The 23375-nt window shown below is 46.3% G+C and overlaps 2 non-coding genes across 2 annotated transcripts; one reads left to right on the top strand and one right to left on the bottom strand.

Moving 5' to 3' along the window:
- Positions 1 to 384: 384 nt before the first annotated feature.
- trnar-ccu (transfer RNA arginine (anticodon CCU)) lies at positions 385 to 457 on the bottom strand. Its single transcript has one exon. It is a non-coding gene; the product is annotated as a tRNA-Arg (tRNA).
- An 8983-nt stretch (positions 458 to 9440) lies between these two features.
- Positions 9441 to 9582, top strand: LOC138225522 (U4 spliceosomal RNA). The gene has a single exon (XR_011183960.1). It is a non-coding gene; the product is annotated as a U4 spliceosomal RNA (small nuclear RNA).
- The last annotated feature ends 13793 nt before the right edge of the window (positions 9583 to 23375 follow it).

Below are 23375 nucleotides of genomic sequence, written 5' to 3'. Positions count from 1 at the left end.
CCAGCCACTACAGAAAGTGGGGGTTGAGGTTTTTGTCAATAAAGGAGGTTCCACTAGCTCCTAAATTTAAGGGATCACGTACTTTTTCCATCAATGGCCTTGATTGTTTAAACCATTTTTTCAATAAAGAAACAGCAATGTCAAATGTTGGGCGTGTGTTGTTTGTTAAATCAGACTCTCTTTATTAATTATTATGACTTAGATAAAGATAAGATCACATGTTAGGAGCCATTCATGCAGAAATCCACATCATTCCGAAGGGCTGTTTACAAAAGTTTTTCTCCCAACTGTATGTGAGAGAAAAGCAGAGACGCTCACTGAGTAAGGTGGGGATGCAGCTTCGCAAATCGCAAGGACATTTTTATGCTCAAAATGGGACGGGAGCACCCCAAATGGGACTTGAACCCACAATCCCTGGCTTAGGAGGCCAGTGCCTTATCCATTAGGCCACTGGGGCACACTGGGTGGGGTCAATCACGCTGATGAAGAGCCAGTTTTTTTTTCCTTTGCTTTTTCAAAGGGATCCCCAAAATTAGGGAAGTTAGGCAGCAGAAGGTTTACTGTGACCTGAGAAGGACCGGCATCCAATCACGGTGGTACACACACACACGCTCTCACTCATCTGAGCTACACGGCTACCAAGATGATCTCAGGTGCGCCGAGCTGGTACGGAACATATTGAACTGATCGACGGCGAATTGTCTCTCAGACAGGCTTTTAACCTCTGAGCGCCCTGACTGACAGTGATAAGCTAGGTACAGAAACAGTCAGCTGCTTCTAAGCCTTAAACAGCTGCATCTTGGCGCTTCCACGGAGAGATGATTTGAAAGCCGAACATCGCCCATTGGGAACACCTTACTATCACTAGTTTAAGAGACTCTAAAGGTCTTGCAGAGGTGCCTGTCTAATAGCATGCGCTTTGCAAGCTATAGGTGTTTAGGCTGAGGCAGAATGCCTGTTAACAAAATGTTTTTCTAAAGGGGCCTCGCACTCTTTTCCAAGCAATGGTCACCATCCCCACCGAGTGTCACAATGTAGTCATGTCCTAGGACGTCACCTGTTAGTCTCCATTTGTCTGCCACCAACACTTTAGGTTATGGGGTCACAACCGCACCCTGGAGAGCAGAGGAGCCGTTGGCGTTCTGGCGGCGCAGATTGGGCTGAAGGTGGGGCGCTTGAATCTCGCTGTTGGAGGCCGCTGAAACTGACCCAAGCCTTTCCCTTGAATTAAATGTAAATAAGAAATGAACCCCAGATGCACATGGAATCAATCACGTGTTTCCTTTGAGCCGTTTCAAAGACTGCTCCAGAGTTTACCTTGCACAGATGCGCAAAGATTAATGATGGGGGTGCATGCTTCCAGGCGCCTTACAACTGTAGGGACTGATTAGCATGTGTTCGTTTCCATATACGCCCCATGTTGCAATGGTAGGATGAAGTCAAATACGGCTTGGACGCGTAACGGCATTCTATCCAACTGCAGGACTTGAGGGTTTTTTTTGCTTTGTTCTGTTTTCGTTGACATCACATTCGTAAGAGCGTCAAAAAAGGCAATTCCAGCATCTAACACGAATAAACGTGCTATTGAAACTGCAGGGCTGCGCTGCTTCTAAAATCCTTGCACACAATTCTCCGTTATTGTTACTTCCTTCTTTCTGTCTAACAAAGTTCTGTAACGCAACGGGGTCTCAGTCGGGCGCCCTTGCCGCATCTGGTCGGCCCCATCCCGACTGGAGGCTCGATCCCGGGACTTCCGCGTCTCTCTACAGCGACCTAGCCCCGTGAGCTAAAGAGAGATCTCTCTACAGCCCAGTAGCTATAGTCCTGCTATCACAGGGAAGGGCGGTGACGTCACCTGCTCCAGTACGCCGGCTCTTACACAGTGCTTGTCGGCCGTAAGTGTTACAGTTCCCTTTTCCTGACCGGACGAGGAGACTTTATCATTCCAACTTGAAGCCAGCCTTGAAGTCCTCCGAGGCGCGTTTGTCCGCCAGCATGCATTTTGTGAAAGTTCAAATTCGGACAAACACAATCTGTGGCGTTTAGCGTGACATAGTCTTGCAGGCATCGTGCTGTCTCACTGCAATAGTATACCGCTGGAAGAAACAGCCCGGGTTCGATGAGCCTTGGAATGTGACTAGGAAAGTGAAGCCTTTTGAAAGAGGTAAAGCACTGCACAACGGAACTGAGGAAGTATCTTACTGGGGATTCTGAGCGGTGTCTGCATACAGGCAATCCGATACGGGTGCTGAAAGCTTGAGCTACTCTCAATGTCATGCTGCCTTTCCCGGAGTAAATCTGTTACATTGAAAGAATGCTTCTCGCAGGTTCAAAAAGGGACCCTTGTTAATTGGAGAAATCAATGATTTCGAATGAATTCTGTATGCATTAAAAGACAGCTATACACAGAAAACATGCAGGACACTGCTCATGATGGTTCCCGAGCCGAAACACAGTGCGTTTTTCCAAGCCATCTGACAAAGCCCGCCCACTGAAAACTGCAGCAAATCGTGTAAAGACGTTCAACTTTGTAACTGCACGCACTGCATTTAACAAACCTTATTTCAAAACAATTGATTTCTATTGTGTAGGAGGAGCTCAATGAAGTGCTGACTGCCTGGAATAATCACAGAATAAGGCCAACCCACAACCCTCGCGCTCCTAGTGGACGACCTTCAGTGATGTATGCTGCCCCTAGTTTATATGGCGCACAGAACTATTTGCAGGCAGTTGACCAAATCAAAGTCGATATCTGTCGAGGAGACTGTTGTGTAAAGGACTACCCCTGTGATGAGGATGTCTTCCATCTTTGTGTTGAACTGATGGCTGAACAGAACCTTGCAATGCCAGATGATGTGTTTGAAATCACTGACCTTTACTTAAGACTACGTGAAATGGTCCTCAATGGGATGGACCTTGAGTAGGAATAGGAGAATAGGGGACTTTGCACTCTCTGGATAAGATCAACTGCTTACAAATGTGGGATCTAGGTATAAGGGTGTTTTGTTTTTCTCAAATGCCACAGCATTTGATGTTACACATTAAAAGTGGTAAAGATGTTACCACTTTTAATGTGTTGTCTTTAGATCTGATTTAACATTGAGTGTGAAATAGGATGAAACAAGGAACAAATGAAAGTAAATGTGCCAAAAGATGCAAACAGTGTAAACAATCTTTAATGGACTATAGACAATGTTCACCCATAAAAGCAACCCAACTTTGATTTGACAATAACATGATCTAACATTATATGAAATGTTTGACAATAACATTACCTCACCTCTCTCATTTCCTTTCACCAAATGCAATGTAAATATAGTACAAATAATATTCCCTAAACGCAAGGCATTTGAACTCATCTGCAATCTTGACCTTTCATAAAAATGTCAGACAAAATCCACAAATAGCCAAACTAGTCAAACACAAATAAAATAATTCAGATTCTGCAAAGTTACCGCTACCCCAAGAAACATCTAACTGAAGAGTTAATGACAAAGATTCATTCTAAATTAAGTGCTGACCAAAGTGAGCACTTAGAATTCATCTTTGCCATGAACTGTCCAGTTATTGTGCAAATAAACTCTGCTGCCATATTGTGACTAAATTACATACAACGCAAAAGTTGTAACATTATTAGACACTACATGGCACCAGAGTTCATTGGCACAAAAGTGCTTGGTAGCTTAGAGAATACACATCGCTCACAAAAGAACTTTTATTAAACTGCATCACCATATTTTCTTTTAAGGTGAAAAAACATCCATTAGTTTCTCACTCAATATACTGTATGAACAATCAGTCTAAAAGAAATTCTTGTACCAAAATGACAAAAATAAAAGTGCAATTTAACCTGAGACTTTTTAATTTCTTCAGTGAAATTATGAACATTCTATCATAAGTACACTCAAAACTCAGTATATCTTATATGCTTATATGTGTAAAGGTACAGACTTGGTCAGATAGCCTTTAAATGCATACTGTGAATAAGTATACTTTACCAAAAGTTTTGAATGGTGAAAGATGCACATATTTCTAATCTGTGTAGTCTGTAGGTCGACAGACTAAAATATTAAACTATGTCCATTACCCATACTGTATATTACTCTCCAAAATTTTGTTCATTTCACACCTGAAGTCAGGATAGCTATCATAATGAATAGACACTCTCAAATAACAGCCACATGTATGTGCCACACTTCTTCTCTCAAATCCTTGCATGTGTGTGAAGTCAACAGTTACAGTCTTGCCGAGAAAAAGATCTGAGCCTGTGCAGAACTTCAGGAACAGAGACTGTTTCCTTCCATCACACTCTCGCAGGTATGTTGTAATATGCTTTGATATTTCCTTTTCCTGTGCATTCATTGTGCAGGGAAACTTCAGTGACTGTCACGCCCTCTGCAGCCAGAGGGCGCTCCTTCTCTGTCCTGTCCCGAGTTTCCGGTCTGTTGTCCTTCCTGTCCCTCTCTTCCTTGGGCTATATATTTCCGGGTCTTGCACTCTGTCCTCACTCAGCATTGATGTTCGGATGTCCTGAGACCCGCCTAGCACTAGGGCGCCCCACGTCCGCTTCCTGAGGGTATAGGTTTCTATACGGCATTCCTGAACTCTTTGCACTAATGAGCCCGGGCCTTTTTCCCGTCTCGCCGCTACGCATATGGGTCTTTTTCCGCTCTCCTGCTCCCCACGGTTAGTCCCTTTGGATGTCCATGACAGAATGCTGAGCCACCTACTGACCCCGCGAGCGGCGTTTTTTTTTTGTCTTGCCGCAGTTTTTTTTTCTTGTTCTCTGGGCTTATTTTTTTTTCATTTCCTCTATTCTAATCACTGGATATCACTCCGATCTTCCGTGCCTGTGAGCGGGTCCTGTACCTGGCTTTCCTCGGGTAGATCACTCCGATATCAGTGATTGAATGTTGAGCTGGCTTGCCTATTCTTATTACTGGATATCACTCCGAGCTTCTGTGTCTGGAGCGGGTTCTCGTGCCTGGCACTTCCTGGTCTTGCTCTCTCCGATATCAGTGATAGAATGGTAAGCTTTCTGCCGTTCCTCCATTCTTTTTGCTGGATATCACTCCGGGCATCTGTGTCTGTGAGCGGACTTTGGTCTGGCTTACCTCAGGTTGTCCACTACGACATCAGCGTTAGAATGTGAACGTGCCCATTTGCCGTTCCTCCATTCTTTTCGCTGGATATCACTCCAGGCATCTGTGTCTGTGAGCGGACTTCGGTCTGGCTTTCCTCAGGTTGTCCACTCCGATATCAGTGTTAGAATGTGAACGTGCCATTTGCCCAGTCTGCGGTATTTTTCCCCGGGATTTTTGTGTTTTTTTTCTTGTTTTTTGCCTTTTGTTTTGATTTTTTTCCTCCTGGTTTCCCCTCCTTTTTGGTCCCCCCTGCTCTCTGTGTCTCGGAATTTTGGTTCCTACCTGTTTTTGGTTCCTATCTGTCTTGTGTGGTTTGTCTCCGTGGTCTTTCCCAGGTTTTTGTCTGTTGGGTTTGTGCTTGTGTTCTTTTTTTGTTTTAAGTCTCCGGAGCTCTTCTCTACCCCCCCTTCCTCCACCCAATAAAGGTTTATACCCCAGAGGAAGGGGTAGCTCTCAGCCGTGGATTCCCGGAGGTTTCCTTTCAGTTAAATGAGGTTTTTCCTCCCCCCAGTGCAGTGCAGCTTATTTATTTGTTTTGGCGTCGGGAGCCGCCCGTGAAGGGGGGGGTACTGTCACGCCCTCTGCAGCCAGAGGGCGCTCCTTCTCTGTCCTGTCCCTAGTTTCTGGTCTGCTGTTCTTCCTGTCCCTCTCTTCCTTGGGCTATATATTTCCGGGTCTTGCACTCTGTCCTCGCTCAGCATTGATGTTCGGATGTCCTGAGACCCACCTAGCACCAGGGCGCCCCACGTCCGCTTCCTGAGGGCATAGGTTTCTATACGGCATTCCTGAACTCTTTGCACTAATGAGCCCGGGCCTTTTTCCCGTCTCGCCGCTACGCATATGGGTCTTTTTCTGCTCTCCTGCTCCCCACGGTTAGTCCCTTTGGACGTCCATGACAGTGACCGTATGATTTTCCTTGCCGTTGGCTGCAAGTTTTCATAGACAGTTTCAATTTCCTCAAGGGCTTTGCTGAGGGGAGCGAGTACACTTTCCCACTGTTCGATAACATAAGCAGGCTCTTGAATAAGGGTTTTGTGAGCCAGTTCTTGCAGAATCTGTTCAATGTTGTGTGCATTTGGCATTCTTCGGCAGCTGTAGTTGTCCAAGATTTCCAGTAATTCATCTTGGTCAGAACTGTTGAAGTCTCTGTGACAACATTCCAAGGTATAACGGTCAGATTCTGAGACATACTTTAGAAAATTGTCAACAAGATCACTCTTCACATATCCAAGAGCTCCCTGTTCCAAGATTACAGGAGCAAGCTTGATGGGCAAATAGTTCTCTTTCTTCCAACCAAAAGAAATAATTTTACCTATACTCTGCCACTTTTTTTTGCCATAGTCATGTCAGAGAAATGGTATCTTGAAAGTGCTGCCTGTTGTACATTGTTCTTAGAATTCATGCCAGAATTCAGAGAGGCAATCTCTGAGAACGCCTCCATCATCATATCCATTCTCATACTGCCCATTTGGTAGTAGAAGCTTTACTTGAATTTCTGATTGAGTATATGAAAGGCATTCATCAGTGAAATGTTCAATAAGCTCAGATAGTATCTGGCTGCGATGGACAACAAGGATTTTTTTGCCTGGTTCCCTGAGTTCTTATGCCAGAGGCAAAGTGTCTTCTAGACTTTGTTCTCCCATCTCAGAGAGGTCTCCATTGAAAATTGTAATGATATTGCTATCCTCCACATTTTCCACAGTAAATATGGTAGAACTTTGCTGATCTAAACTGGAATCGTCTGTGACATCCGCAGGATAAAATTGTGCCACGTCATCACTGCCTAAGTTCAAATCATTTCCAGTATTTCCAACATAGATGACATCTAATGTTTCTAATTCCAATGGTGGATCAATTTGTGAGTCTGTATAGGGAAAATCCTGTGTGTTTTCCTATGAGTTATCTGCAGTGTTTGATTCTTGCTGTATCTCCACACCACCACTGTCATGTTTCTTTTTGGTTGACAGATAGAACCTCATGATAGTTAACTTTGAGGCTTCATATAGAGCTCCCACTGTACTGTCCTCATCTAAGGAAACTGCTTGATAATTTGTCAGATCCACCTCAAACTCAGAAATATTTCCATGTGCATTCTTTCCATCTGGGAAAAACAAACCTATTGCTCTGTTATGACGTCTTTTTTTTCCAGTCCTTTGAAACACTTAACTTTCGTGTTCCACCACCCTTTTTGGTTCTCACCTGGATAAAGCCTCCTTTTCCTTCATCATACAGCATCCAGCCCAACTCCACTTTCCTTACTTTCCTCTGTGTGTTCACATCTTGATGATGAGTGATATTTTCTGGATGCTTACATTTTTTTATTTTATTCAGTTTTGACTTCAGTCTATCAAAAAGCTTTGATTTCCTACTGTTGGGCTCTTTTTCGTGTCTCCTACAATATCCCATCACTGCCAATTTGTCTCCATAAGATTGCAAATAATCCCTCATCTATTCATCTGTCGTTAACATCAGGACACTGGCATCAATCTAAAAATGAATAGTGTATTATCAATTTTCAGTTTCAAAATACCATACTTAAAGCATCATTTTATGTGGATCAATATGCTGATACTGGTTTAAGGAAAAAGTCCATTCGGGATTTTGGAGGTACTGTATGAAGTGAAAAAATCTACTATACGTGAAAATATCAATATACTGTACAGTACTGTGCAGAAGTCAGAGACCACCCTTGCATTTATTTAATTTCCAGTTCAAACAGCCATTCAGTGCAAATTATTTAGTTTTTGGTGTCAGAAAATAATGCAAGACACATATATTTGACAGAAGAGTACACTAAATATAATATCAAATCTATCAGTATTTAATTTGCCCACTCTTTACTTTTGTGCACCCTTCTGGCACTTTAAGTCTTCCATCCGTCCAATCAAACAAGTTACAGCTGTGTCCTCCCAACACAAGTTGATCCCAAAACTGTCACTGACATTATATTAGAACACTTTCCATTAAAAGTGACACTAACATTCAAACAACTACCCAAACACACCATAGCTGCCTTGCACATGTCTTTGTCATGTGCATCTGAAATGGCAAGAGGCAATATTTCTGATGAGATTAGGTATAAAGATAGTTCACTTGCATTAGGAAAATATAAGCCAAAGGAAAATAAGTGAAAAACAAGTTTCCAAAACTGGAGATAAAAATTACTACAATATATAGAGAAAATAGGACCCCTAACAATCATGCAAGGCCTGGTAGACCACTGAGAACATCACCATCACATAGACAGAAGTTAACGTTTTGCTCACTCTTGCACAGATCTGAAAAAAATCCACAAATGTTTTTGTCAATACTTCCATTGTAAGAAGACAACACAATGCTATGGGTCTGAAGGGATGTGTATCTGTCAAAAAGTCACTATTTGAAAAGGAAATAGACAAAAGAGAAGAAAATTTGCCCTAGAACACCAAAACTGGACACTTGAGATAAGTAAGGTTTAATGGACGATGAGTTACAGAGTGGATTTGGATTTGAACCAGCAGAAGCAGAAAATACAACCAACTTCTAAGACTGAACTTTGGAGGTGTTTACAGGAAGCATGAAAAAATATCCCAGTGGATTTATTTGAAAAACTCAAAGAAAGTCTCCTGTAAATAATGGAAGCTGCAATAAAGGCAAAGGGTGGACACACTAAACAATGAAAGATTTGACATTATATTTAGTTGTGGATGCTTTTGTGTAATTGTGTGTTAAATATATGTTTCCTGGAATAATTCCTGACATTGAAGAATAAATCAATTGCACTTAATGACCATTTTGACTGGAAATTAAATAAGCAAAAGGGTGGTCTCTGACTTTTCACAGTACTTAAAGTGCTGTTAATATCTACAGTAGGTCAGTGGGAGTTAGTTATAATAAACAGGAACACATTCATTCTGTTAGCTACCTTTTCTTCCTTCATTTTTTCGATAGTGGACTCTGGAATGTCCCTCTCCCTGAGGAAATCGATAAGATCCTCCATCCTACAATTGTGGCCTAGGAAGCACACATGGGACAGTGGTGCAGCATTGATTAGTTAGCATAGTGTAATTACCTAGCCTCCTGTTTGCCCAGACTCCAAAAGTATGCATTATAGTACATTTAGAAGTAGACCAGGACAGGCAACGATGACCAACACTCGCCACACATTTGCATTCACAAGGTGCACATACAGTAGGTCACACCCCAAGGGTATGTGAATGACAAATGTAGAGTAGGCTTTTCAATTTAATCTGACTTGTCACATACAGTATGCATTCACAGGCAGCACCTCACTCAACTGGCAACCTGGCAACCGTCAGCTTTGCGCAGTGGCAGTATCGTAGCCTGTGAGGTTTAGCCGAGGCGCGATTATTGCGAGTTGAAAACTTTTCCCAATACCCCGTTTCCGCCGGTTTGCAATACAATCGGCGAAAGCAATTTTTAACAGTCTCGTCAGAGACTGAGCAAGGTGTTTAAAGACAGATTTTGTCATGGTGACATCATGGTAGAAAGAAACGAGCTTGTTACGTCTCAACAGAAACGCTCTTTGGATCTTTCAGCGTTATGCAGAGAACAGCGTCCGTCGAGATCACTTTTGAGTCAGCGTGAAACGCCGTGTGCTGTCAGTTTGATTTCATATTGCTCGTAGCGGCGCCCGGCTTCTGTCTGTCAAACGTTAGGTTACGCTTCTTCATGCTGCATCGGCCGCATGAGTGGAGCTTTTTAAACGTCTGTACTTACTGCGCCCCATAAGAAATCGTTTGTCCCCATTCAAAAGAGATTGTGCGATGTCCTGCAGCGTTCGCAAAGCAAACCTTTGACATGTATGCAGACACCGCTCAGAATCCCCTGTAAGATTCTCCCTCAATTCCTTTGTGCAGTGCTTTACCTCTTTCAAAAGGCTTCACTTTCCTAGTCACATTCCAAGGCTCATCGAACCCGGGCTGTTTCCTCCAGCGGTATAGTATTGCAGTGAGACAGCACGATGCCTGCAAGATTATGTCACGCTAAACGCCACAGATTGTGTTTGTCCGTTCGTGTCAGTCGTCCTGCAGCCACGGGAAGTGGGACACAAACATGCTGCAATGCTTTCAGGACGTTAGGATTTGTTTGTGCAACATCCGAGAAGAGTACTTGTGGCTTGAATGTGAACTGTACGTGCCCGCCCCCTTTCCTCTGTAGTGCATGAGTTCCTCCCGGCATGCCCTTCGTCACTGTTCTGTCATCTTGTATTTAAAGGGTTGTATTTCTGCTGCTGAAAATAAGCAACGGTTTTCTCACAACGCCCTTTGTTCCCGACGGAGCCCTTGTCTGTCATGAAATAATTCAAAACCTCAAGCTAGAAGAAGAAGACGACAAATATGAATCGTTACTGTAACGAACAGTTCTTTCCGGACCCTATGCGGACAAGACAATCCGAAGAAGTGGGGAAACAATGGGGAAACATCATGCAGGAATATGGGGCTGAAGACAGGGGGGCGTGTCCAAGGTTCGCTGGTGCACGGGGGAGGTGTAGCCGAGTCGAACAATCCAAAAGAGTAGTCCTTAGACAGTATCCAAAACACAAAGGTAAGTCCAAAACCAGGAGATCCATCAAAACACGGAATTAAAACCACGAACCGGGTCGGAACCGGCGGACTAGGAACAGGAACAGAGGTTAAAACCTTAACGGGAACAGGCGCTTCCAGGTCCCGGACTCGCACGGTGCGGAAACCAGATGCAGAGCCCGGATGAGCGTCAGCGCCTGGCTTTTAAGGTGGGCTAGAAATAGGAAACAGGTTCACAGAATAAAGTCTCAAGTGAAAGGGCTGGAGCACCCTTAAGGAGGGGGGACTATAATCGTGACAGTTACAGCAATGACATGCCATGAGACGATTAATAACGATTTCCATAGGATCCCCGCGGTTGCCTGGCAACCGTCAGCTTTGCGCAGGTAATCAATTCTTGAGATAACCACATGGAACCACATGAGGCTCTGCCATGGAAACCAATTCTTCAGATAACCACACATTTTGCGTTCGCACCTCTGGTGCTCTACTTATGCCTTTGAAAACCTAATGAATAAAACTGAAAGAACTGACACAATATGTAGGTGCTCGTAAAGCACGCAGTAAAGAACTGTTAACAGCAAGGGTTTCAGTGGGTTAACTGAGGAGAAGGCGTGATCGCTAATTGTTGACTTTGTATCTGGTGTTAGAAACACTCTTACTGTGCATGACGTGCAACAAATGTAGCCACAGAAATTGCATCACGCTTTCATGTATGCTATTGCAGACACCAACGTTGCCTAGATAGAAAACCGAAATAGCTGTGGGTTTGCTTGCTGGTCTGAAGGATCTCTCTTCGAATCTCTATCATTTGTCAATGGAAGTAAAAGGCGCTGCAATCTCATACGTTCAGAATCAAACACGCAGCTGTTGTTCGACTTTATTTCTTGACTAATTACAACTGAGTGTCGCAAGAGCAGTTACATAAACTTGTCTGGTATATTTGAACACAAGTGCCGTTCTTCAATAAAAACTAACAGTACATTGTCAGGGACATTCAGTTCTATACAAACAAGAGACAGACAAGAGAATATTTCTACCTTTCATGTGGACTACGTGTTGACTTACTGATCGGAATAATTGAAAAGTTCAGGTCATAGCCGATGCAGTGCGTGCTAATTAGAACAACAACACTGCTGAGCTCTCAGCACCGTACTGAGCCCAGGTGTTTTTCTAAAGCTGTCAGGTGCAGTTCATTTACATGAAGGAAATATCTTACTGGGTACGATTACAATGCAGTAAGTAGCACAGGCTACTTAGGGAGTAGCCTGATGCGTTTAAAAACAACCGGAGCCAGGCAGGAGTCAAACCTACAAACTCCTAATCCGTAGTCAGACGTGTTATCCATTGCGCCACTTGCCGTGGTGTGACACTGCAGGACTGTAACCCAGTGAGCTCAGCACTGCAACTAGTAAAATATTACCCCCGGTCCATTCTTTTCCAAAAGTGAGAAACACCTGTTTTCTACATATTGTCTGTTTTAAAACCATATCTCTTTAAACCAAACCAAGAGTTTGTCTTTTGCACCGATATTCTGATTCATTTCGATTTCAAAGAAAAAAAAAACTACCTTCCAAAGCATCAGAAAATTGTCCCTTCTTCCAGACTCTACTTCTCTCTTGAGAACTCACTGTGTTTCGGCTCGGAAAACATCATGAGCAGTGTCCTGCATGTTTTCTGTGTATAGCATACAGAATTCATTCGAAATCATTGATTTCTCCAATTAACAAGGGTGCCTTAAAGGATGAGTCAAAGTAACGTCTAATCGGATTAGTTTCCTTAGAGCTGGTTCAGAGTTTGCTCAAGAGTTTACCTTTCACAGATGCGCAAAGAAGAATGTTGGGGGTGCACGCTTCAAGACGCCTTACAGCTGTAGGGAGTGATCCAAGACAATTTGTGGTTTGTGTTCGTTCCCATATACCGTACGCCCCGGGATGCAGTGTTAGGATGACGTACAATACCGCTTGGGCACGTAACGGCGTCACGTGCAAGTGCGGGACGTGAGGGTTTTCGTTTGTTCGTTTTGTTTTGCTCTGCTTTGCTTTGTTTTGCTTTCCATCGCGTTGGTAAGAGCGTAAATAAAAAGGCGATTCCTGCATCTACCACTAACGTAAGAGCTATTTCAAGTGCGGCGAGGTGCGGCTTTTCAAATGCTTGTGGGCATTTCTCTGTTGTTGATTCTTTTTTTGTGTGTAACAAAGTGGCATTTTCATGTCCGAACGGGGAGACTTTATCATTCAGACATGAAGCCACCCTTAAGTCCTCCGAGGCGTGTCTGTCTGCAAGGCTTGTATTTTGGAAATGTTTTTTTGAAACGGAGAACGACTTTGAAATAGGCTTCCGCCGGCGCCTCGCGATCCAGATAAGATTGTAGCAAGAATGCAGCGGCGGTGGGGTTTGCTGTATTCGTGGCCAAGTGGCTAAGGCGATGGACTAGAAATCCATTGGGGTTTCCCCGCGCAGGTTTGAATCCTGCCGACTACGTTGTCTGCCTCCAGTCGGTGTGTTCCGGCGCAAGCAAAGAAGCGCGCCTCTTTGCTGTTCCTGGTGGCTTTAAAACACCAAATCGCTTGTACCCGCTGCCTTGGAAATAAGTTCTTCAGCGTCCGCGAATGCCATTTTGCAGCTGGAAGCATGTCGACGCTTTTTGCACAGAGCACCAAAAAGCGTCTTTTTTGAAGGCTCAGGCACTGAGCATTGGTGTTTCAGTGGTAGAATTCTTGCCTGCCACGCGGGAGGCTTGGGTTTGATTCCCGGCCAAGCAGTGGCTTTTGCAGCAAGCGGCTCCATCACTTGCATCCCCTTGCAACTCGCAACTGAAAACCCACTGAAGCTAAGCAGATGTGAGTCAGCTCAGTACCCGGATGAGGGTGAGCTACAGGGAAAAACAAAGCTTCCAGCTGGAAGCGGTGCTAATGGTGCCAGTGGGGGGGTGCTCACCCTGAGGTCTGTGTGGGTCCCAATGTCCCAATATGGTGACGGAGAAGCTGTGTTGTAAAAGGGCGCTGTCTTTTGGATGAGATGTAAAACCGAGGTCATACTGCTCTGTGGTCATTAAAAATGACCACCAAAGCCTTTGACAAAAGCTCTTGGTAATTGATGGTCTTCAATAATGCTTCTCCTTTAGGTACTTTTTAAATCAGCTGAAAAATGCTGTGAAATGAGGGGGAACTTCAGGCCAGTGTAGGATTTGGGTTACAAGAACCATGAAACTGCACGAGAAAGCCCGTACACGGAATTACACGGCTTTCTATTCAAAGGAGGACATGTTGTTGATGTACTCCTTTGTTTTTGTCATGTTGCATGACGCAGCGTCTTTCGAGTTTTAGATCACAGGCAGACACCCTGACATTCTGCTGTAGAATTTCCTGATACATCTTGGAATTCATCGGTCCCTCGATGATTGCAAGCCGTACAGCCTCCGCCATGGTTCCCAGGTGGGATGAGGTTTTGGAGTTGGTATGCAGTGTTTTGTTATCTCCAAACATAACGCTGTGCACATTTAGCAACAAGTTCAACTTTTGTCACGTCTGTCCACAGAACATTGTTCCAGGAGTTGCTGTGGAACATCCATGTGGTCTTTAGCAAACTTGAGAGGGGCAGTGGTGGTTTTTTTGGTGGGGAGAGCAGTGGTTTCCTCCGTGGTGACCTCGCATGATCACCACTCCTGTTCAGATTTCTTCTTATGGTGGACTCATGAACACAGACGTAAGACAAAGTCAAGCACCTGTTCGCTAGATCCCATCCCCACTCAGCTAGTCAAAGATTCCCTCGAAGGACTTGCAGGACCTATAATTAGTATGATGAATGCATCGCTTGCGTTAGGCGTTGTACCTGATCAATTTAAGGTAGTGGTTGTTAAACCGCTCCTTAAGAAGTCAAATTTGGATCCACAAGTTCTTAACAACTACAGGCCTGTCTCAAAGGTCCCATTTCAATCTAAATGTCTTGAGACATTAGTTGTATCTGGATTCAAACAATATACTTGAGAAATTTCAGTCTCTTTTCTGAAACTACATTAACAGGAGTCGCAAATTATATTCTCTTAGCTACTGATGTGGGGAATGCAACAGTGCTTGTGCTTCTAGATCTTAGAGCTGCCTTTGACACGGTTGACCTCTCTGTTTTGTTACACAGGCTTGAGTTTGAGGTTGTCTTATCTGGAACCGTCCTTAAGTGGTTTACTTCACATTTTACTCATCGTTTTGTAGAGGTTTGGTGGGTTTACTGAGACAATTGTTAGTTGTAGCAGTAATCACGAGGTTGTTCGTTGGGGCTTTTAGAAAATCAATCGTCAGAACAACTAACAACGCACACACACGGGTTCAATACACGAGATACATTTATTAATATAAATTGTGTACAAAACATATACTAGTCTGCCTGGATACGAGCGGCAGACCTTACTGCGAGGGTTATCAATATACAAGGTATATAATCTCGAAGAGATGCAAACACAAAGAGATACACAACAGAGAGTATATGTCAATATATATTGTTCGGTTACCAAATCCCTAATCAGTGTTATTACCCACTGTTACTCTAAACTCGGAAGTAAATGCATTACTCATGAATTAAATTGATAACAACTTGTGTTGAGGTACAACTGAATTCTCGAGACGCAATGTAGAACATGGGGTTTACTTATCCACTGTGTATGGATTTGGAATTTCCCGGCACGAACACCAAACCAGCTGACAGGCTCTGTTGCAGCCTCTGTTCCAGCGGTTGTCCAATGGGCGTTGTCCCGGCGTCCTCTGGCTACTGGCCAACCAGTCGAGGTGCAGCTGAATAAGCTATTCAGGTTGTCGACGAGGGTCCAACTGTAGGCTGCCGTTGATCAAGCGGAGCATTCACGTTGGTAGAATTCTGAGTATGTAAGGGATCCTCGGCCTCTCGTTTAGAACAAAGTCGAAGTCCTTTTGCAGACAACAGCAGTTGTCACGTGATTGTCTCTGAGGATGAGCGAAAATGGCCAAGGAGAGCCCCGATCTGAGCTTGCGCTCCCTTTTTGACCAAGACACAGATGTGTGCTGATTGGTTGAGAGTTTGGCGGGCATTGGAGACCCGCGTGTTATTACCACACCCTGCCAGTCCCTGATTGGTTGGTCAAGGTGAGATATAAGTCACTTACTCCTGACACTTAGGAATGCAGTCCAGATGTCCATTCGGCACTCCCTAGACTGATAGGCACCAATGGATGACCATTGATCATTATGGCCAAGCTTAGCTAAGTGCATCCCCGTCTGGGAGCTTGTTCCTTATCAAACGAAAACATCTTAAATCAGCCTGCATGAATACTTTCTCTGTGGCTGCACCACAGAGATGGAGAGTGAGATGGGGCCTCCTTTAGGAAAGCATTCCAACGCTTAATTTTGTCTTATTAACAAGCATTGCCGCTACATATCCCCCCTTTTTGAAGGTCACGAGGTCCTGAGGCGTTGTTGCCTTCAAAACAAAAACAGAGTTAAGTGATGTCTGTTGTACCACGGTGGATTCTACCACCCAATATTCACATTACCTCTCGAGAATTTGTACAGGAAATAGTGTTGGAAAGAATATTGCGTATATCTGCTCTCAGTTATAAGGTACCTAGAAATGAGGCATCGGGCATTATCATTAGCCCTAGACCTTAAACTTCCGGCAGTTCACTATCAGTATCAGATAGCTCTGCAGCAGGCAGACGTTTGGGAGTGGTTACCTGATTTCGGTGATACACCATTGCTCCCTTTGTCTCATTCAAACTACCCCGCAAGGCTTTGATACAAGCCATGATCCAGCTACCCAGCAGCAGTGTCAAGATGACCACGTTTACTGTTCCTAGCCCCCCAGAGGATCCACAACGACTGTGCTTGGGACCTACCAGTGTAGTTTTTAAGTTTGTGTCGTTGAGAACAAATTCGACTACCTGTAAACCCTCAAGACTTACTGTCTCTTGGATTCTCTCATCCAAGTCAACGCTGTGTTCTCTGAAAGCGTCCACAATCTCGAGTTCCATTTCATACAGTTCTGACTCCAGATGATATAGTGCTAAATTGTTGAGATGCACTATAGCTCCTTCAGGAACTTGTAGAAAAACTGTTTGGCTGGGTAGCTGCACTTCGGTAACTGTATCATGCCTGTCATATGTTATTGTAACCGTTAACTGTGGTGTGCTGACCAGCCAAATCTTTCCCACCTGCTCAACCTGGGGTTCGTTAACCTCACTTTTGCTCGTCACTGTGGCTTTACACTTTTCAGTGGCAGCCCCCTTTCTGATACCACACAACCTCTGCATTGTGTCCCTAAGGAATGGCTTACTTGGGCATACCCAGTGGATATCCTTGGTTGATATACACAGTTCCAGGTTTGGAACAAGGTACAAATTTGGATCATCTTCCTGGTAAGCTACGAGCGGTGGGGTGGTCAACTTCACATGCATGTCCCCCCTCCAGAAGCCAACGTTCGATATAGACTTGAGTCTATAGATATCCTTGCTACTCATGATGGGAAGGTTCAACAGGAAACCTATTTCCTTGGCTTCGGGGTTGACATGCATGGGAACGGCACTGCCTAGACTGTATGCAAGATGTACTTGCAATGGCTGCACCATCTCGGAAGTGGTTGTCCTCAGTACTTCTTCTACTAAGGACAGTGGAACCAAGTAGGTTGGAATCTGTCCCATGTCTAGGCTGGTTACCGTGGCACTAAGCTCCCTAAGCAGATCCTGCATCAGCATTCTGACCTGTTGCACATAAGCATAGTCCCACTGTAACACGTCGACAATCCTGCCCACGGTGTGGAGGGTGTTATTTAACACTGCTGCATGAAGGTTTACTGCTAAAATTGTGCCCTGTAAGGTTTTCCCTAGGCTTTCCAGCCGCTGCTGCTGTTGATAAAGACCTGTCATAAATTTCTGGCATTTCCTTACGTAACCCAGACACCTGCCTTCTCAGGGTGGTCAGGGTGACAGTGTTAGCAGCAAACAGACCCGCTGAAAATAGCGAACCCACGGCGGATGCCACAGAAATCAGACCCCCCAAGAACCTTTTGGGGCGGCTGAGGCCTGTCATCTCCTCCTGCGTGACTGTTGCCTTACTCAGCTGGTGGAGCATGTGTATAGTGTCTAGCTGGGCATGCCATATAGTATCCCCAGCCCACTGCCTACCATGATAGGACACCCTACTGTTCATGTTGATGTGCTTCCGAAACACATCATGTGGGTCCAGCCGTACATACACTCGCTGAGTATATGTTCTGCAATTTGTTAACAACAATCCGGGAGCGTCCTGCAGGACTATGCCAGTAGGAGGACTGCGTTCCACAAGTTCAAGGGGCTGTGTCGAGGCGATCCACAGTACTGTCAGGACCAGCCGTGGCAGTTTTAGGATTCCCATTCTGGAACACAGATGAGGCACATGGTACAGTTCCACTATAAGTTTGAATATATTTTCATAGCAGGACCTACACTACAGTACCTAACTACCTGCAGCTACAAAGGGGCACCCCCCTCTTTGATCAGGTTTGGACTTTTAACCCTATTCTGTGTCCTCCGGCACCATTTGAGGTGGGCGATACAACCGGAGGTGGTTGTGATGCACCCATTTGTAGACCAGAGATTGCCTTCCCTTTTCAATCCGAATTCGATAAGCTACCAGTGATACCTTATCTACAATCTTGTGGGGTCCTGTCCAACTGGGTAAGAACTTTCGGGCCACCCCTGTGGGTTTGGCAAATTGGAAGTACAGGACCTTGTCTCCTACTTGGAGTTCCTGGTTAACTGCCTTTCGGTCATAGTATGCTTTCCTACCCTCTGCACTCCTTCCCAGATTGTTCTGGGCAAAAGCAAAGGTTGCCTGCAGATGTGCTCGCAGGTCTGACACATACTGATGGGCCATAGCAGCCCCCGTCGAGCTCAGGTCCTCCACCCCATAAAGATAGTGTAGGGGAAGAGTCATCTTCCGACCTGTCATCGTCTCAAAAAGTGGGACCCCCGTAGAGCAATGGGTCGTAGCTCGGATGGCCATCAGAACCAGGGGCAGCTTAATGTCCCAGTCCCTACTGCTGGTGGAGACAAACTTTTTGAGCATACTAACCACCGTTCGGTTTGCCCTTTCTGCCTGGCCCGAGGATTAAGGGTGGTAGGAGATATGGAACTGGGCCTTGACCCCAAGCATATTCCATATTGGGGGAGTCCCAATCGACTGAACACATGGTTCACCAACAGCACTGCAGTTGTCTCTGCCGTGTCGTTGGGTGCTGGGAGGCACTCAATCCATTTTGTGAATGCACACGTAACAGTGAGGAAATATTTGTTCCCTCTGGATGACCTCACCAGCGGCCCCACCAAATCCATTTGTAGATTGGACCAGGGGAATGTCATGTCCTTTTTCTGGAGTGGTGCACGGTGCAAGGGCCGTGATGGTTGGAACTGGCTACACGTCAGACACCCCTTTACATACGCAGCGATGTCTTGGCCCATGTGAGGCCAGAATGCCACCTGCTGGATAGTGTCGTACGTAGCATTATAATAATAATAATAATTGCTTACACTTATATAGCGCTTTTCTGGACACTCCACTCAAAGCGCTTTACAGGTAATGGGGACTCCCCTCCACCACCACCAGTGTGTAGCATCCACCTGGATGATGCGACGGCAGCCATAGTGCGCCAGAACGCTCACCACACATCAGCTCTCAGTGGGGAGGAGAGCAGAGTGATGTAGCCAATTCATAGAGGGGGATTATTAGGAGGCCATGATTGGTAAGGGCCAATTGGAAATTTGGCCAGGACACCGGGGTTACACCCCTACTCTTTTCGAGAAGCGCCCTGGGATTTTTAATGACCACAGAGAGTCAGGACCTCGGTTTTACGTCTCATCCGAAGGATGGCGCCTGTTTACAGTATAGTGTCCCCATCACTATACTGGGGCATTAGGACCCACACAGACCGCAGGGTGAGCGCCCCCTGCTGGCCCCACTAACACCTCTTCCAGCAGCAACCTTAGTTTTTCCTAGGAGGTCTCCCATCCAGGTACTGACCAGGCTCACACCTGCTTAGCTTCAGTGGGTTGCCAGTTGTGAGTTGCAGGGTGATATGGCTGGGTGATATGGCATAGCATTGATTCCCCGATGACCCCCACAGGGTTCGTCATGAGCGTGTTGGATCATGACCCCCGATGACAGCGGGGAACTACCCACTTTGGGACACCTTGTGCAACTGGTACGCAAACCAACAACCCCTTTATAATTTTTAGGTTGTCTTTCACCTCTGCCAGCTCCTTTAGCTCTGGAGACTGGCTCAGCACCTGCTCCAAAAGAGGTTGACGCACTGGGTCAGCGATATGCTGATACATTTGCCCAATTGCTGGGTCCTGTTTCTGCATTTCCGCAAGATCGGTGTTAAAACCCTGTGACCCAAGCACTACAGATTGAGGGTCAGCTCCGACATCCTGTCTAGCCCTGCTTCGGGTGACCGCCTTGACCTCAGCCACGGTTTCTGGGGTAGCCATTCCTGCTGGAACTGCCAGGGTTCACCCTCTAAGGTGCCAGATTTGGCCAGCCGGTCGGCCTCATCATTCCCATCTTTGTCGGGTCCCTTCACCTGGGAGTGTCCCTTCACCTTCCTCCAGTAAACCATCATTCCAGCCTCGGTCGTGAGCTTGTCACTGGCCAGGAACAACTCTTTGTTCTTTACTTCATTGCCCCGGGCATTTTTCATGCCGTTACCCTTCCAATACGGAAGATGGGACACGAAGCTATGTCGGGCGTAGTTCGAGTCACTACAGATGACAAACTCTTTAAGGCCATTTGTCAGGGACTGCTGGAGGGTGATCAGCACCCCAGCTACTTCCGCATACTGACTAGTCTTTGGTCCTAGCTTATAGCGGGTCGGCCCACAGGGAGTATTGTCTTGGCAGACTACTCCTACCCCTGCTAGCACCTGCTGCTCGTGGCAAAAAGAGCAACCGTCAACATAGGCCATGAGTAAGCCCTGTCCCACGTTCTCATCGTAGTACCAATGATTGTTCGGTAGCTCAGCAGTGGGAATAGTTTCTGGAGCTTCCATGTCAGTGTCACAGCCGTGACACACTTGGCCCAAAGCCAGGCCCTGTCCCAGGTACATTTTCTTGCTCTGTGCATAACGTACCTCTATCTCATAGCCTTGTAGGGCCATCATCCATGCCACAATCCTGCTATTTGACACCCTGCCCGGTTTCAGTCTCTGGCTTTGCAGGAATGTCACAGGTTGGTGGCAGGTTTCCATGATGATCTTTTGTCCCCCAACATAACTACGGAAGTGTTCTACCGTCCAGACCGTAGACAACAGGGCCTTCTCGCAGTCCAAGAACTTTTGCTTCACTGGGCTCAGGGCTCGACTGGCATACGCCACCACCCTTCGCTCTTGGTCAATTTCCTGACTCAGAGCAGCCCCAAGGCAGTGCTCTGAGAACCCTGCTTCAAGGTAGAAGACTTTATTTTTGTCAGGGTAGGCCAAGCACGGCGCACTACCGAGTCTGCGCTTCAGCTCCATCACAGCCTGTTCAGGGGAAGGCCCCCACTCAAAGGGCATGTCTTTCTGCAACAGCTTGTGGAGGGGCCTTGCTATTTCAGCGTAATCCTCAATGAACTGCCGGGAATAATTACATATTCCCAGAAAGCTGTGCAGTTCAGACAGGTTAGTGGGCGACTTCATATTCTGGATAGCTTGGACTCTGCTGGACTGTGGCTGTATGCCTTGGGCTCCAACCAATAGTCCCACGTACTCCACTTGGGTCCTACACCACTGTCCCTTAGCCAGGGACAGTTTGGCCCCTGCACGGGAGAGCTGGGTCAACACATGCCTGATCTCGGCCATGTGTTCTTCCCAGGTCTGACTCCGCATCAGAATATCGTCCACATAGACCAGGTTGCCCCTGGCGGCTGCATCACTCATGGCTTTGTGCAGAAATATGTTGAACTCCGCTGGGGAGTTGGAATACCCAAAGGGGCATCGATTCCAGGTGAACTGCCTGTTTCCAAAGGAAAAGGCCAGTTTGCACTGGTCTGTCGGTTCTACCTTAAGGGTCCAGAACCCATTGGCCACATCCACTGTGGTGAAATATTTCGCTGTTGTCACCTTGGCTAGCTCCTGATCTAGGTAGATCATTGGCCATTGTGACAAAGGAACCTGTTTATTCAGCTGCCGGTAGTCAATGGTCAGACACCACATACCATTGGGTTTCAGCACCGGCCACAGTGGAGAGTTATAAGTGGAGTTACACTCCCTTATGATCTGACGCTCTAGTAGAGCATCCAACGTCTGCTTTATGGACTCGTATGCTGTGAGGGGAATGCGATACTGCCTGACATAGGTTGGGCGGGCGCCAGGGGCCGTGGGAATGCGCACTGTGTGCAAATCCGTCACCCCGCAGTCATAGGCGTCCTGTGCAAACACTTCCTGGAAATCCTGGAAGATCTGACGCAGCTGCTGACGCTGGCTTTCCGTTTCCAGGGCATCTGCCTTACCAACCTGTTCCTGTACCTGCTCTAGGAACCCCACTTTTGAGGGCATGGCGGTATCCCGGGTCGCACTCTCGGCTGAGTGGTCCGACGGAACACCTGCGTGTACTATGTACACAACCATCTCATCCTTATCGCTAAGGTCCACTCTGCACACCTCCTGGTTGCAGAATCCCTCTATTGGCATAATTGCAATCATCCGCCAGGGGTAGGTGTAGTACACCTGCTCGGTTTCCCCCTCTCTGGCCAAGGGACCAGGGAGCTGCCCCAGTACTGGGATGGCCAGTTCGAAATCATAGAAACCATTGTCAATTACCAGTCCCATGTCAGTGCGAGCAGGGATTTTGACATCCAGTCTGGGGGTACCACAGACTGCTAGGTTCAGTCTGATAAACTGAGCTGATGGTTGGAAGAAAACCATCTCAGCATCCATTCTCTGTCCCTTCTTTAGGACAAAGCGTACCGGAAACCCTGCTGTTGACGCAGGAACAATCAGGTCCGATTCGTTTACTACCTGGCAGGCCTGAGGAATCGTCTGACCTGACCGAATGTTCTCGGTGGCTCGGCCATTCCGTTCCAGTCTGGGGGTACCACAGACTGCTAGGTTCAGTCTGATAAACTGAGCTGATGGTTGGAAGAAAACCATCTCAGCATCCATTCTCTGTCCCTTCTTTAGGAAAAAGCGTACCGGAAACCCTGCTGTTGACGCAGGAACGATCAGGTCCGATTTGTTTACTACCTGGCAGGCCTGAGGAATCGTCTGACCTGACCGAATGTTCTCGGGGTCGCCACTTAGAGAGTGGGCATCTGGGTTCACCCGTGTCCACAGCACACTGTTTACTGTCTCCAGCTGGGCGCCCAGTCGAACCAACAGGTCTGCACCAATACAGACCGAATGGGTCAGCTGAGGTGCTACCTGGAAGTAGTGAGCAAACTTCCTCTTTCCGATGGAGATGGAAGCTACACAGCTTCCTTTGCTCCAAATGGACCTATGAGGTGGGGGTGCCCACCACAGAACCTGTGACTGCATCACCAGGGTCACCTGACGGCTTCGCGACAGGTCCTCGAACAGACCTTCACTGATTATGGACTTCTCAGAGCTGAGGCTGAGAATTACATCATCAACCTGCACTTCTGCCACCTGGACCCTTCCCACCACCATGGGGTGGTTTTCCTGGTCCCCCTGAGGTACCAGGGTGCACAGAAAGGGCTCCCATTCATAACCG

This window comes from Lepisosteus oculatus, chromosome 28 (genome assembly GCF_040954835.1).
Source record: "Lepisosteus oculatus isolate fLepOcu1 chromosome 28, fLepOcu1.hap2, whole genome shotgun sequence".
NCBI classification, from domain to species: domain Eukaryota; kingdom Metazoa; phylum Chordata; class Actinopteri; order Semionotiformes; family Lepisosteidae; genus Lepisosteus; species Lepisosteus oculatus.
This window is presented reverse-complemented; position numbering and strand designations above follow the sequence as displayed.